We start from the raw sequence: 15,609 nt of genomic DNA on the forward strand, positions 1-15,609 counted from the left end.
GTGACGTTTAGCTTCAATCAGCGTGACGTTTAGCTTCAATCATCGTGACGTTTAGCTTCAATCTTCACACACAACTCCTCAAACCATTAGTTTCCTGAAATAAACTGCCCCCCGCAACGTGGGAACAAGTTATTTTTTCTAAAGTCCTTAAAGTAAATGACTTTTAGAAAACTAACATGTTCCCATGTTGGGGGGGGGGGGGGGGGCAGTTTATTTCAGGAAACTAATACTAATAATACAAATCAAAAGTTTGACAGTGACGTGTCGTCTGAGGAACTGTGCTCAGTTTGCAGAAATAATTTTTGCATAAATCTTCTAAAGTAGCATTAATAATAATAATAATAATAATGTCATCATCACAATGTCAGCACTGTATGTTTCCATACAATGGCGAAATTAGTCTCTGCATTTAACCCATCCATCACCAGGTGGTGCAGTTTAATCATTGTGTTTGAAACATTAACACCAGAAACTTGAAGGTTCTGTTCAGGAACTCGTGAAAATGTTTCAACAATACGGAACATTTTTAACATTTCCACTCTTTGGTTGAACAAACCTGACATGCAAATAAAACTAACTCTGTGGAAAATGTTCGTGAAGCCACGTTCTCACGTGCACGTGGGTCTTCACCTTCTTCTTGTCATATTATTAACGGTTGGAAAAAAAGCCGCATTTCACCTTGATTTGCTTTAATTCCACACATTTAAAACCTGTTTCTCAGCCAGTTTGTGTAAGTTCAGCTGTGGCGTTAGAGACCTGAACTTTGCACATGTTATTTACACAGTGTCACAGTTGAGTGCTAAGATGCTCCAGATGTTGCGCTCCACGTCTCTGAGCATCCTCCGAACTATCTACACATGTTTATGATCAACCGCCCGCACGGCGCGTGTTTTGAGTGAATCCGCTCCTTCCTCTCTGCCGTTCTGCTCATCATTTACACGACACCAGCGCCCCCCCCAGTCTGAAGGTTTCTGAACCCACCTTCCAGAGTGGAGGTTTTCAGCTGACCCCCCCTGATAATGTAAACACTGAGGCTTTGTGTTAAACCACATGCGCACACGTGGACAGACGCTATATTTCTGTCAACATGGCGGCGGACACACTGCTTTCTGAACCTCGACTGATGGAATATATTTTTAATCTCGTAGTTAATCTACGTCAGATTCCAGGTGCTGTGACCAACATCTGTGTTGGAAGAGACACAGTCTGATCCAGTTCTAATGTCGCTGTTTATAGAAGAGTCACGTGCACACCTCGCGCTGCACTATAACATACTAAATGTGCTAAATAACAAGTTTAATAATAATAAACAGTATTTATGTTAGTGTGAGAGATAAAATGAAGCTATGTGGACATGATGTAATTCAAATTTAAAATGATGCTAAACATATAGCGTGAACACTAAAGTTGAAAATGAAGACATCAGGTTTAATTTTTATTTATTTATTTATTCAACACAAACTGTATGTCACACAAACACTGATAATTAAACTGAACACTCTATTAAAACACGTTACCATACCACTTTATTTATAAAGCACTTAAAACAGCTACAGGTCCTTCTAAAAAAATTAGCATATTGTGATAAAGGTCATTATTTTCCATAATGTAATGATAAAAATGAAACTTTCATATATTTCAGATTCATTGCACACCAACTGAAATATTTCAGGTCTTTAATTGTTTTAATACTGATGATTATGGCATACAGCTCATGAAAACCCAAAATGCCTGTCCCAAAAAATGAGCATATTTCATCCCACCAATGAAAGACAAGTGTTTTTAATACAAAAAACACAAACCTTCAAATAATCATGTTCAGTTATGCACTCAATACTTGGTCGGGACAAAGCGGTCCCGCTTGGCGTCAAATGTGTCGACTCTTATCCACAATCCAGCTTTAACTTGTTTTGATGTTGTTAGCTGAGCTCTTAGCCCAGTCCTTACAGGGAGGGAGCGTGCGAGGCAGCACGCACATTAGGTGAAGGTACAAAATTCACAGCGCCATCTAATGAGCCGGCATGGTAACTACAGCGGATTCAGGGGGGCTGGGGTGGATTCTTCCAGATGCATGTAAACACAAAATCTGTTCATGTCAACGCAGTTCTTTTCCTCTAATTAACATACGAAAAAAACAGTTTCCCCCCATTGTGTCCGTGTAAATGGTTTCTTGCTAAACTGGCAAGTGACCCAGAGGTGTCTCCACCTCCTCCTGGTAGCATAGTCTGCCGAGGCAGGAGACGCAGAGCGGAAACACTGCAGACTGCTGCTGGAGGGTAGGAGGTAACCAGGAAGACCTGGAGCGGAGTTTTAAAAGTGGTTTGAGTATTCTATTAATCAAGTGGAATGGAGTTGTTCACAAACAAATAGAAACAGCGCTGACTGAACTAATGTTTCATGGTAAATGTGTGTGTGTGGAGGGGGAGGCTCCAAATGAACTTTTTTTTTTTATGTGGACGGGGACACGTCCCCTTCACATATAACTGTTGTGACGCCTATGAGTCAATACATTGCACAGGTTCAATTTATTTAATTATTATTGTATTATTATTGTAATCTGTCTCGGGGGGGGGGGGGGGGGGGGGGGGGGGGGGGGGGGGCAGTGCAGATACCTGAATGGGCGGGCCCAGCCCGGCTGGCCCGCCCTCTGGCGCCGGGTCCAATGAGTCTGTCATGAACAGATGGGTGAATGAATACAGCAGCATGAGATAATCAGCAGCACGAGATAATCAGCAGCACGAGATAATCAGCAGCATGGATAAGTCACATATCACCAGTTAAAGTGGCAAGTGATATTTTTCTTACAGGGATTATCCTGGTTAGGGATTTATGAGTCGAACAGCTTCAGGGTAGAAGCTGTTATGCCCCTTTTCCATTAGTAATGGTACGTAGAACCGGTCCCTTTTTTCAGAACCCTTCGCTCTGTGGTTCCAACTGGGCCGAGCAGGTACCAAAACGTGACGTCAACACTGTCGGTCACTGATTGGTCAGGGGGCGGAGTCACTGGATCTTTAAGAAACTTTTCAAAACACCAATCCACCAGCTGCAATTTCTCTGAACTTGGAGCAGTGGCTGTACATTTTTGAAAGATTTTAACAACAATAATGACAACACTGTGGTCCAATGCCGACTTGGGGCCCGGGATCCCGGCCTTGCGTGCTCTGTGGCCTCCGAGCTCCGCTGGTCACCACGGAGGATCATATGAGCTGCTGACTCGCAGAAGGCCGTTGCCTGGACCCCGGCCTTATGTGCTCATGAAGGCCGCACCCCGACCCCGGCAGACGGGTCTGGCACACGGAGGGTGGAAACGATTTTTAAAAACATTTTATGTAATTTTTTAATCAGTGAATATTAAATAAATAAGTAAACAATGCCGGCTTTATCGTGAAATCCTGTTGTCATTTTAATGACTATTAAATGTAGTGAACTAAGCCTCAGGTCAAAACCTGACCCTGAAGACCTTCATGGGACAGGAACTGTTATTTCATTGATTTGAATCCAGAAATACAAATTAAGCTCATCCAGAGACTTTCTAATTGTATCCTGCACTAATCAATTGAAAGAACACTCTCTTTTTATTACTATTTTTACAATGTCTCGATAATCCAAAAGTGTGTTTAGTTCAAACCATTTTAAATGTTGAAGTGAACCACTCATTTTAAATCAACTGTGAAACAGTATTAATGATTTTTAATCCTCATTCAAAGTAGAAATCAAGTTAAAATGTCTGTTACAAAGTAATTATGCATTTTTTGATCTTCTATCTGAAATGAGAAGGAGTGATGTCGGTCAAAAGTCGGAGACAGTCGCAAACAAGTTTATTGGAACAAACTGTCATGTTTTTAAACCTCTCAGACAGAAACAAGAGAAGCTGGCACCTGGGGTCTGTCATTTCGCCAATACATTTCTCTGTCTGCTCCTAAACATTTCTCTGTCTGTTCCTAAAACATCTCCGCTGTTTTTCTGACTTGTAATAACCCTCTTACATCACTAAAACCACACCCCTGTTGGTTCTTTCAACCAATCAGGACTTCCCAAATGGTTCAATCAGCGTGACGTTTAAGGTTTAATCTGTTAAAGTTAGCTCAGCTGAAAAATCATAAAAAGACACAAAATGATTGGATCTCTCAGGAATATTTCCCTCAAACATGATTAAACAAGAGCTACAGCCTGTAGTTAAACTTTATTCTAACCCACAGATGTAAAAATCACAAAACAAGAATTAAAATTTAAAGCAAAGCTAAAAATAATAATAAAAAAAAAAATCTGTAAATAAGAAACAACCACATATCTAATTGAACAATAAAAGTAGACACAATGAGTGCAAATACATCAAATGATAAAGAAAAATATAGAATTTTAAATATAAATGTTTTTGTAGAATCTGGTTCATCAGAGATTTAATGGTGAACTAAATAAAGTTCATTAAAAGTCCATTAGCAGGATATACATACAGACCCTTTCCAAAAAATTAGAACATCATGGAAAAGTTGTTTAACTTCCATAATTCCATTCAAAAAGTTAATCTTTAATAGATGATAGATTCAGGGCCCACAATTTCAATTATTTCAAGTATTTGTTTATTTTTACATAATTTGAGCTTCCAGCTCATGAAACCCACGAAAACAGGATTTCAAACAATTAGAAAACTGTGAAGACATCAGGCCAAATGTTGCAGGACATGAATGTTTTAAACTGAGTGTGACACTAATCATCTACTAAACTCAAAGCACCTGCACAGGTTTCCCCAGGTGTCATTAAATTGTCTCAGTTCAGTTCAATATGGGGAAGACTGCAGACAACAACTGACCAGAAGACCATCATTGAGACCCTCTATAGGATGGGTAAGACACAAAAGTTCATAGCTAAGGAGGCTGGCTGTTCACAGAGCGCTGTGTCCAAGCACATCAATGGAAAGTCTAGTGGAAGGACAAACTGTGGCAGGAGAAGATGCATCAGCAAAAAAGATGACCGTGGGCTTCAGCAGATTATCAACCAGAGAAGATCCAGAATCTGTCAGAGATCCAGAAAGAGTGGAATGAGGCGGAGTCACAGCTTCAAAAACCACCACATTCAGACTCATCCAGGAGATGGACTACAACTGTCGGGTTCCTCGGTCCTCTCTTCTGATGAAAGTAAAGTGTCTTTCATTTGGAAATCAAGGTCCAAGGGTTTGGATGAAGAAGGGTGAGGAACAGAACCCATACTGCTTGAGGTCCAGTGTGAAATCTCCACAGTTAGTCATGATCTGGGTGCAATGTCTGGTGCAGGTGTTGGTAAACTCTGCTTTCTTAAATCCAAGGTCACTGCAACAGTCTACCAGAATGTTTTAGAGGACTTCATGAGTCCTTCTGCTGAGGATCTGTATGGAGATGCAGATTTCATCTTCCAGCAGGACCTGGTCCCTGCCCATGCTGCCAGAATCACCAAAACCTGGTCTGATGCTCATGCCACAGTGCTTGACTGACCAGCCAACTCACTGGACCTACAGTGCCTTGCCAAAGTATTCAGCCCCTTGAACTTTTCAACCTTTTGCCACATTTCAGGCTTCAAACATAAAGACATAAATTAACATTTTTTGTGAAGAATCATCAACAAGTGGGACACAATCGTGAAGTGGAATGAAATTTATTGGATGTGTCAAACTTTTTTAACAAATAAAAAACTGAAAAGTGGGGCGTGCAATATTATTGGGCCCCCTTGCGTTAATACTTTGTAGCACCGCCTTTTGCTGCAGTTCCAGCTGCAGTTCCAGCTGCAAGTCTCTTGAGGTTTGTCTCCATCAGTTTTGAACATGGAGACACTGAAGTTCTGCCCATTCTTCCTGCAGAACAGCTCGAGCTCAGTGAGATTGGATGGAGATCGTTTGTGAACAGCAGTCTTCAGCTCTTTCCACAGATTCTGGATTGGATTCAGGTCTGGACTTTGACTTGGCCATTCCAACACCTGGATACGTTTATTTGTGAACCATTCCATTGTAGATGTGTCTTTATGTTTTGGATCATTGTGTTGTTGGAAGAAAAATCTCCGTCCCAGTCTCAGGTCTCTTGCAGACTCAAACAGGTTTTCTTCCAGAATGGTCCTGTATTTGGCCCCATCCATCTTCCCATCAATTCTGACCATCTTCCCTGTCCCTGCTGATGAAAAGCAGGCCCAAACCATGATGCTGCCACCACCATGTTTGACAGTGGGGATGGTGTGTTCAGGGTGATGAGCTGTGTTGCTTTTACTCCAAACATATCGTTTTGCATTGTGTCCAAACAGTTGGATTTTGGTTTCATGTGACCAGAGCACCTTCTTCCACATGTTTGGTGTCTCCCAGGTGACAAACTTTAAACAACACTTTTTATGGATATCTTTGAGAAATGTCTTTCTTCTTGCCACTCTTCCATAAAGGCCAGATTTGTGCAGTGCACGACTGATTGTTGTCCTATGGACAGACTCTCCCACCTCAGCTGTAGATCTCTGCAGTTCATCCAGAGTGATCATGGGCCTCTTGGCTGCATCTCTGATCAGTCTTCTCCTTGTTCCAGATGAAAGTTTAGAGGGACGGCCGGGTCTTGGTAGATTTGCAGTGGTCTGATACTCCTTCCATTTCAATATGATTGCTTGCACAGTGCTCCTTGGGATGTTTAAAGCTTGGGAAATCTTTTTGTATCTAAATCTGGCTTTAAACTTCTCCACAACAGTGTCTCGGACCTGCCTGGTGTGATCCTTGGTCTTCATGATGCTCTCTGCGCTTTGAACAGAACCCTGAGACTATCACAGAGCAGGTGCATTTATACGGAGACTTGATTACACACAGGTGGATTCTATTGATCATCATCAGTCATTTGGGACAACATTGGATCATTCATAGATCCTCACTGAACTTCTGGAGTGAGTTTGCTGCTCTGAAAGTAAAGGGGCCCAATAATACTGCACGCCCCACTATTCAGATTTTATTTGTTAAAAAAGTTTGACACATCCAATAAATTTCATTCCACTTCACGATTGTGTCCCACTTGTTGATTCTTCACAAACAATTAAAATTTTATATCTTTATGTTTGAAGCCTGAAATGTGGCAAAAGGTTGAAAAGTTCAAGGAGGTCGAATACTAGGGGTGCGAATCGCTCGGTGTCCGATGATTCGATTCAGATTTTTGGTGTCAGGATACGATTTTAAAACGATTTTTGATTCAGAAACGATTTTTCTATTGAAATGGTCAAATTTAGTTTCAATAATGTAGCTGACAAGGTGAAAAGATTAAACAACAATGTAAACCAATAGACCATTTATTTAAAAATCATTTTAGGTTCCTTACTGTATCAAATATTTTTTATTCATTTTATATTTATACCAAAAATAGGAAAAACTATAGGAGTGCATAAAATTCTGTAACTTAAATTACCAGTATTAGGTTAGCTTAGTTGCCTGGATTTTTCTAAAAAAATTTAAAAAATCCAAATCTACGAAAAAATTTATTCATCCATCCATCATCTTCATCCACTTCTTCCTTTTTGAGTCACTGGTATCACTGGTTCCCATATCAGCCATCACTGTGTGAGAGGTGGGGGACACCTGGACAGGTCTCCAGTCCATCACAGACAAATAATTCAAAATATATAAATATCAAAGTAAACAGACTTCATCCTACCAGACATAGTACATTAAACTTTAATTCAACATAAAATACAGACTTCAGTTATTTTTAACCACATTGCCCTAACATTTGTTATATTTTCAAAACTTAACCTAATATGAAATATACAGACTTCAGTCTTAACCATATTGATTCATATTTAGTAAATCTTTAACTAAATGTAAAAACCTGTGCAAGTTTGCACAAAAACCTCTTCTGAACTATAATTTATAAACCATAAACTGTCTCATTTAGATCTGGCTCCAGATGTGTCTCATGTGTTCAACCTGTTAAAAAGACAAGTTACATAAAGTTTGTTGAACAACTTGTCTCTAAGTTTTAGTTGAATGTGAGAAATAACAGTTTCCTTTGATCTGCAGCTGCATCAGAGCTTCTAACATTCATTGTTTCATGGTGAAGTTGTGGAGCTGCTTTATCACAAAATCTACATGAAGGAATAACGTACGTTGGACCCATCGTATTAAAATAAAGCTGAACCCGTCACCTTCACTGAGCTGTCTCATCATGAATCCTTTGTGATGCAGCAGGAGATGGAGAGGGAACTCTTCACAGCCTTTGGAGAAGCTGGAAGTTTGTTGCAGAGTTCGCTGGTCGGCTGTTTCGCTCTCATCTTCCCTGAATTTTGTCGTATATCCAAAATACTGTACCGCAATTTTATTTTACGCTTCTTATAAACAACTGTGCTCTTGTTCAGCTCTGTCTTCCCCGGAACATTGTAGGATCTGAAATGATTTTTAAAGACGAAGCAGCGGGTTGAATCGTGCTGTCTCCCTCCTCCATGCTAGCAGGCTCCATTCACATAAAGGGAGCTGGATAACTAGCTGCTGTACGGTGGCCTGCACGGATCAATTCTACGGCGGCCGAACGGGGAGTAGGAGTGGAAAAAATATAAAACTTAAAAGCATTTTAAAATCGATTTATGGACCTTTAGAAACGATTCAGAATCGCCAGGACTAAGAATCTAGATTCATCAAAAAAACGATTTTTTTCTGCACCCCTATCGAATACTTTCACAAGGCACTGTAAACCCCATTGAGAAGATATGGCAGGGGTGTCAAACTCCAGGTCTCGAGGACCGGAGTCATGCAACTTTTAGAGGTGTCTCTGATGCCACACAGCTCGGTAACTGGTTTGTTCCACTTTGGAGTAAGCTGTTTGGGGAAGAATCAGTTTTGTTGTGTGTTTCTTTGACTGATGAAGCCTTCTGGATGGAAGGTGAAACGTTTCAGCACAAAAAAAGAAACTGTCCAGATCACCTGACTGAAAAATGTTGGATTGTATACCTGGATTATTGAGCATGGACTTTGTTGGTTTTTAAAATCGTTTCCACCCTTCGTCCCAGACCCATTCCGGTCCGCCCATCTTCCAGGGATCGGCCTTCATGAGCATGCAAGGCCGGGGTCTGGGCAACGGCCTTCTGTGAATCAGCAGCTCATACGATCCTCCGTGGTGACCAGCAGAGCCCGCAGAGCACACAAGGCCGGGATCCGAAGCCTGAGCCCTGAGTCGGCAGCACAAAGTATTTTCTGCAGTGACCAGCAGAGCTCGAAGCAGAGGAGAAGATGCCCTGCACGGCCTGAGGGGGCTCCGAGGCTCCGGTGGAGAGGACCGTGGAGACAGGCAGAGCTCCGTTTAGCTCACTCTGAATTTTGTCGTCGGCCACCCACCAAGCACAAAAAATGCCTGCATTTCAGCATTAGACCATGGTGTTGTCATTATTGTTTTTAAAATCTTAAAAATAAGTCCAGTAGCTCCTGCGAGTTGATATGGCGGGTTGGAGAGAAAATGGCGGATCATATTTGGAAAGTTTTCACTTAGTTTCACAGTAACTCCACCCCCTAAGCAATCAGTGACCAACAGTGTTCTGACTTCACATTTTGGTACCTGCTCAGCCCGGCTGGTACCCCAGATGCAAGGGTTCTAAAAAAAGGGACCGGTTCTGTGTACCGTTAATAGTGGAAAAGCCTTGGAACCATGCTGAGTCAAGTCGACTGCACTGTTCTTGTTCAGATTAGCATACAGCAGATCCAGTGTTTTATTATCCCTAGTTTTACAGTCAACAAACTGTTTAAATTTGGGCAAGGTTGAGTTCATTGTGACATGATTAAAATCACTAGAAATAGCAATGAAGGAATCAGGGAGTTGAGACTGAAGTCTGGCAGTGGTGGAGATGATGATGTCATCAGCCCGTGATGCGTCGGCAGTTGGAGGAATGTAAACACAGAGGATGATGGCATGTGGAAACTCACGTGGAAGATAAAATGGTGTGAGGCCGACTGCCAGCAGTTCAATGTCCGGGCTGCAGACTCGCTCCTTCACCATGATGTGCTGGGGGTTGCACCGTTTGTTGTTAACATAAATCACGGACACCCTCCCAGCTTGTCACTATCTCTGCTGCTCCCATCCACACGTACATAGTGAAAGCCTGTTGACTCCACTGTAGAGTCTGGTATATTGTCACAAAGCCAAATCTCTGTGAAGCACACCAATGAAACACCATCAGGTCCATTAATAATATATAATATAATATAATAATCCAAGAAGGCGCCGGTGTGTAGGGCTGCCCGTCTCTCGCTCTCTGCTTGTATTTTATTTTTGTTATTTTTACAATGGTTTGTGCAGTGTGCCGAGTCATATTTTCAGTATGATCGTCGGGCACTTTTGGAGCTCCGTACATTTGGTGAAATTCCCGTGGAGTTTTTGAACAGCGGCCAGCACTCTCCCCCACCGGTCCTGTCTGAGATTCCTGCGTTCCTTCTGCGTGACCCTGGCCTTTCTCCATGGAGGAAACGTCGCAGACGTCGTGGGAAGCGTGCAGGGATTTTGGTGAAACTGAGGCAAAGTGTAGATTATTCTATCAGGACTCGCTCTGGATCTGATCATCTCCTCTCTGACCCGTGGTGCTCCCGGGGCCCGGCTGCTGGCCAGCTGCCCGCGCGCTCAGTCCATGGAAACACCTGGAGTTGTTTACCTGTGCGCCGCACCAGCAGACCAGGAGGAGCTGTTCTTCATAACCTGCGCCCGCTGGCGCGCGCGTCTCCATCCACGGCTGTGCCTGTGTCGGACAATATCAGGATGTGTTTAATCAACGCAAGGTCTGTTTCCAACAAGACATTTATCCTCAATGACTTTTTTAAAGATCAGGAGTTGGATTTTCTGTTCGTCACAGAATCTTGGATTTCTGATGGTGAGTCCAGCGCCTTGGTGGAACTACTTCCTCCGGACTGTTTATGTTTCAATGCCCCGCGGCCATCAGGTCGGCGCGGGGGGGATTATTAACAGTTTTTAAAGCAAACTTTGCCTGTAAACAGTTGTCCATCCCGGTGTCCCGCGCCAGCTTTGAGCTGAGCGCCTTTGAACTTGGACACTCTCCTCCGGTCCTGTGTGCGCTCATCTACCGCCCACCTTGTTCTAAGGACTTCATAAATGAATTCTCTGACATTTTGGCTGATATCACACAGAGATACACTCACTTTTTGTTTATTGGTGACTTTAATTTGCATGTGTGTTGTCAGGAGAAGCCCTTAGTGAAGGACTTTCTTGATTTATTGGACTCTTTTGGCTTAGCTCAGCAGGTGAACGGCCCCACCCAGGAACACGGTCACACGCTGGACCTCGTTTTAACACGCGATGTCTCTGTTTCTAATTTGAAAATCGGTGACAATGTTTTTTCAGATCACATGCCTGTATTGTTTGACTTCACCCCCCCTTGTCCTACTGCTAAGACGTGCGTTCCTGCACGTACGCGTTCCATTAACCGTTTCACTGCTGCTCGTTTTAATGAAGGTTTTAATTCTGAGAGGATCGAACAGTTCCCGGTGTCTCTTACCACTGAGGAGCTAACCTCTCAGTTCAACTCTGCCTGTTTAAATGTTCTGGACCGTGTTGCTCCCCTTAAGACCAGAAAAACGAAACTTAAATCAGAGCCTTGGCTGAATGACGTCACGCGAGCCGTTAGGCGGCAGTGTCGCAGAGCTGAACGAAGGTGGAGGAAGGACAGGCTCCAGGTGTCTTTTCAAATGTTAAGGGAGAGTTGGCGTCACTATCAGAAAACCGTTAAAGCTGCCAAATGTAAATTCTTCTCTGATTTAATTGTCTCCAACTCCCACAACCCCCGAGTTCTTTTCTCCACCCTGAACTCAGTTCTACACCTCAGTGAGCCTTCACCTCTGGAAGCCTCAACTGAGCTGTGTGAAAACTTCCTCCATTTCTTTTTAGAAAAAGTGGCAAACACCCAGGCACTCATTTCTCCACCAGCTCATGATCTGTCCATCCCTTCTCAGTGTGTGGCTGTGTTTGACCACTTTGAGCCCATCTCTCTGTCCTCTCTGGAGCAGGTAATGTGCAGCATGAAGCCATCTGGTTCCCCTTTTGATGTGGCCCCCCCTCGACTGCTAAAGGAAGTTTTTCCTACCCTGGGTCCTTTTATCCTCGCTATTCTGAATAGCAGTTGTAGAATGAACATATGCTGATATATTCATAAATTAAACGGATTCTTTCATTTTTCTGGACTGTATAATGAAGTGCATCTGAATTTAATAAAATGTGACGTGAGACGTTAATTATCTTTGACTCACCAACGACAGTGGGTCATTTATTAACAGAATCAAGTTTAACACATCACACATTTACATTAATTGGCAAGAATTGAAAATAACGACAGCTTATTAATCAGTTTTACAGGAAGTAAACAATACGGCGATTGTTTTCTTACTTCCAGCAGTACAACAGACATTAACCACACGGCGGTGGTTGAAAAACTTTGCTTCAGACATTTCTAAAAATATCTGGAATGATTTGCTAGCAGGATAGAAGAATTTAAAGATGGGAAATTAAGTTTATCTTGAGAGAGATGTGTGAGGGAATTTGTCTGTCATAACCAGAAACAGCACGCTCCTTTCTAGACCAGCTTGACCCAACGGTACGCTTTGGTTGAGATCGACTCTTTTACCTTTGCAGATGATAGTTTCAGCGTTGGTGTAGAGCTCTCCTTTCAACTCTTTCAGCGTCTCCGTAAGAACAGCTAAACCTCGGGAGTCGTGAGATCATCCAGAACAGACTTCATAATTCCTCTGAACTTCTCTCGTCCAGCTTAGTGGCAGATGTACTGAGCATGCTGCATTCCAGCATTCTGCATTCTGGAACTGCCGAGTTTCAGAACTGCAGAACTGCTCGAGCTCCTGCAGAACTTCTTCATCTACCGTCACTTCTCCATCTACTCCCACTTCTCTCGGGTTGAACTAGAAAGTACCAACATTTAAAGGGCTCTATTTCCGGTTCATTTGAGAACTTTCTGATTGGTCGATTGACCAAAACAGAGGTGTGTTTTGTGATGTAAGGTGTTATGAAAAGTCAAGGAAAAAGATTAAGATTGTTTAAGAACAGACAGAAGATTGTTATGAAGAACTCCGACTCCGTGGAGTCAATTCTCTAGTATCTTGCTGTAAAAGTTAAACATGACATTTCTTTTTCAGTAAACTTGCAGTTGACCGAAACTTGAACTTTGACCAACTTACACCACTTGCTCATTTCAAACAGACGATCAAGAAATTGAATCATTACTCTGTAACATATTCCAACTTGATTTCACTTTGAATGAGGATTAAAAATCGTTATTACTGTTTCACAGTTGATTTAAAAATGAGTAGTTCACTTCAACATTTAAACATTGTTTGAACTAACACAATTTGATTATCAAAACATTTGTAAAATGGTAATGATAATAGAAAGTAGTCTTCTTTTACTTGATTAATTCAAGAAAGAAAGTCTCAGGATGGGTCAACCTGTATTTCTGGATTCAAATCAATGAAATGACAGTTTCTGTCCCATATGGTCCTTAAGGTCAGGATTTGACCTTCAGGCCTAGTCCACTACAGTCCCCCCTTTGGAAATCATCGCCTGTCCATGGGGATGAATTCCAACATGAACTTACGCCTTCGAATGTCCTTGAGCTTGATGTAATCCAGCAAGGAAAACAAAAGTCAAAAGTAATCCAGCAAGGAAAACAAAAGTCAAAAGTAATCCAGCAAGGAAGACAAAAGTCAAAGGTAATTCCACAATGTTCTTGGTAATTCCATTGTGTTGATGATAATTCCATAATGTTGTTGGTAATTCCATTGTAGCAAGGCTTTAACCCCCTTGGAAACAGAGTCTGTAATCCATTGAAAAAGTCATATAATCCACAACGGTAAATCCACAATGATTGGAAGTGTTGATTGATCAGCATACAGAGGGGTTCCCTTGAATTGAACTGAAGATGCGGCCACTGGATGAAGATTGGAGACCAACGTCAGGATTGCAGGTCTCCTCCAGCGAAGGTCGTCGATGGGTGGATGTCCAGTCTGTGCCGTTCTGGTTCAATGTGTCATGCAATTATGTGGTTTAAGGTGGGCTTATGAAGGTGTAGTATGACATATCCTGAGATATATTCATACTGTTAAAACGGGTTCTTTCATTTTTCTGGACTGTGTAACATACGTGCAGTGAATTTAATAAAATGTGGACGTGAGACGTTAATTATCTTTGACTCACCAAACGAGTGGGTCATTTATTAACAGAATCAAGTTTAACACATCACACATTTACATTAATTGTCAAGAATTGAAAAATAACGACATAATTAATCAGCTTTACAACCAGGAAAACCATACGGCCATGATTTTCCGTTGCTTCACCACAGACATTTCTGAAAACATCTGGATTAATTTGCTAGCAGATAGGAGAGTTTAAAGATGGAAAGATGAGGTTTATCTACAGAGAGATGTGTGAGGGAATTTGTCTGTTTTAACCAGAACAGCACGCTCCATTGAAATCAGCTTGGGCCAACGGTACGCTTGGTCGAGATAGAACTTTTACCTTGCAGACGATAGCTTCAGCGTCGGTGTAGAGCTCTTCTTTCAACTCTTTCAGCGTCTCCGTGAGAACAGCTAAAAACCCCTGGAGTCGTGAGGTTATCCAAACAGAAGTTACAATTCCCAAATCGTCTCTGGTTCAGCTTGATTCTAATTCAGCAGCATCCTGAATTCCAGCGTTCTGCATTCTGGAACTCTCAAACTCTCTGCTTGAACTAGGAAGTGCCAACATTTAAATGGGCTCTACTTCCGGTTCATTTGAGAGCTTCTGATTGGTCGATGGACCAAAGCAGAGGTGTGGTTTGTGATGTAAGGTGTTATGAAAAGTCAAGGGAAAAGATTAAGATTGTATAAGAACAGACAGAAGATTGTTATGGAGAATTCAGACTTCGAGGAGCCACCTCTCCTAGTATCTTGCTGTAAAAGTTAAACATGACATTTCTTTTCAGTAAACTTTCAGTTGACCGAAACTTGAACTTCGACACACTTACAACTTTGCTCATTGAAGACAGAAAATCAAGAAATGCATATTAACCTGATTTCTTCTTTGAATGAGGATTAAAAATCATTATTACTGTTTTAAGTAAATAAAAATGAGTAGTTCACTTCAACATGTAAACATTGTTTGAACTAACACAATTTGATTATCAAAACATTTGTAAAATAGTAATGATCATAGAGAATTGTCTTTTTCCACTTGATTAATTCAAGAAAGAAAGTCTCCGGATGGGTCAACCTGTATTTCGGGATGCAAATCAATGAAATGACAGTTTCTGACCATATGATCCTAAGATCAAGTTTTGACATCAGGTCAAGTTCACTACAAAGGGGATTTTACATAAGGCCTTAAACTATATGCACCTGGTGTGTAAGCTATTATGGTTGGGAACAGCTACAACTACCAGTTAAGGGATGGAACATGCTGAAAAGGGTAACTATAGGGATTTATACCTATAGAAGAGTGTTCCAAACTATTTTTCCATTCCTAACTTGGTTTAAGTTAGCTTTACATGGCAAAATATAGTTTGGTTCAATGTCTGTTGTCTTTTAGACGAACGACTTGAGATTGGGTGTTTGGTTTCCCCATAAATGTTTTGGAAGTCTATGGCGAGACT

General features: G+C 41.7%; 1 protein-coding gene across 1 annotated transcript in view; it reads left to right on the forward strand.

Annotated features, from left to right (window-relative positions):
* uap1l1 (UDP-N-acetylglucosamine pyrophosphorylase 1, like 1) overlaps positions 1–15,609 on the forward strand; it is an 80,326-nt gene that overhangs the window by 1,008 nt on the left and 63,709 nt on the right. The gene's annotated exons all lie outside the window — the stretch shown is intronic.

This window comes from Nematolebias whitei, chromosome 18 (assembly GCF_014905685.2).
Source record: "Nematolebias whitei isolate Nwh7 chromosome 18, NemWhi1, whole genome shotgun sequence".
Lineage (NCBI taxonomy): Eukaryota > Metazoa > Chordata > Actinopteri > Cyprinodontiformes > Rivulidae > Nematolebias > Nematolebias whitei.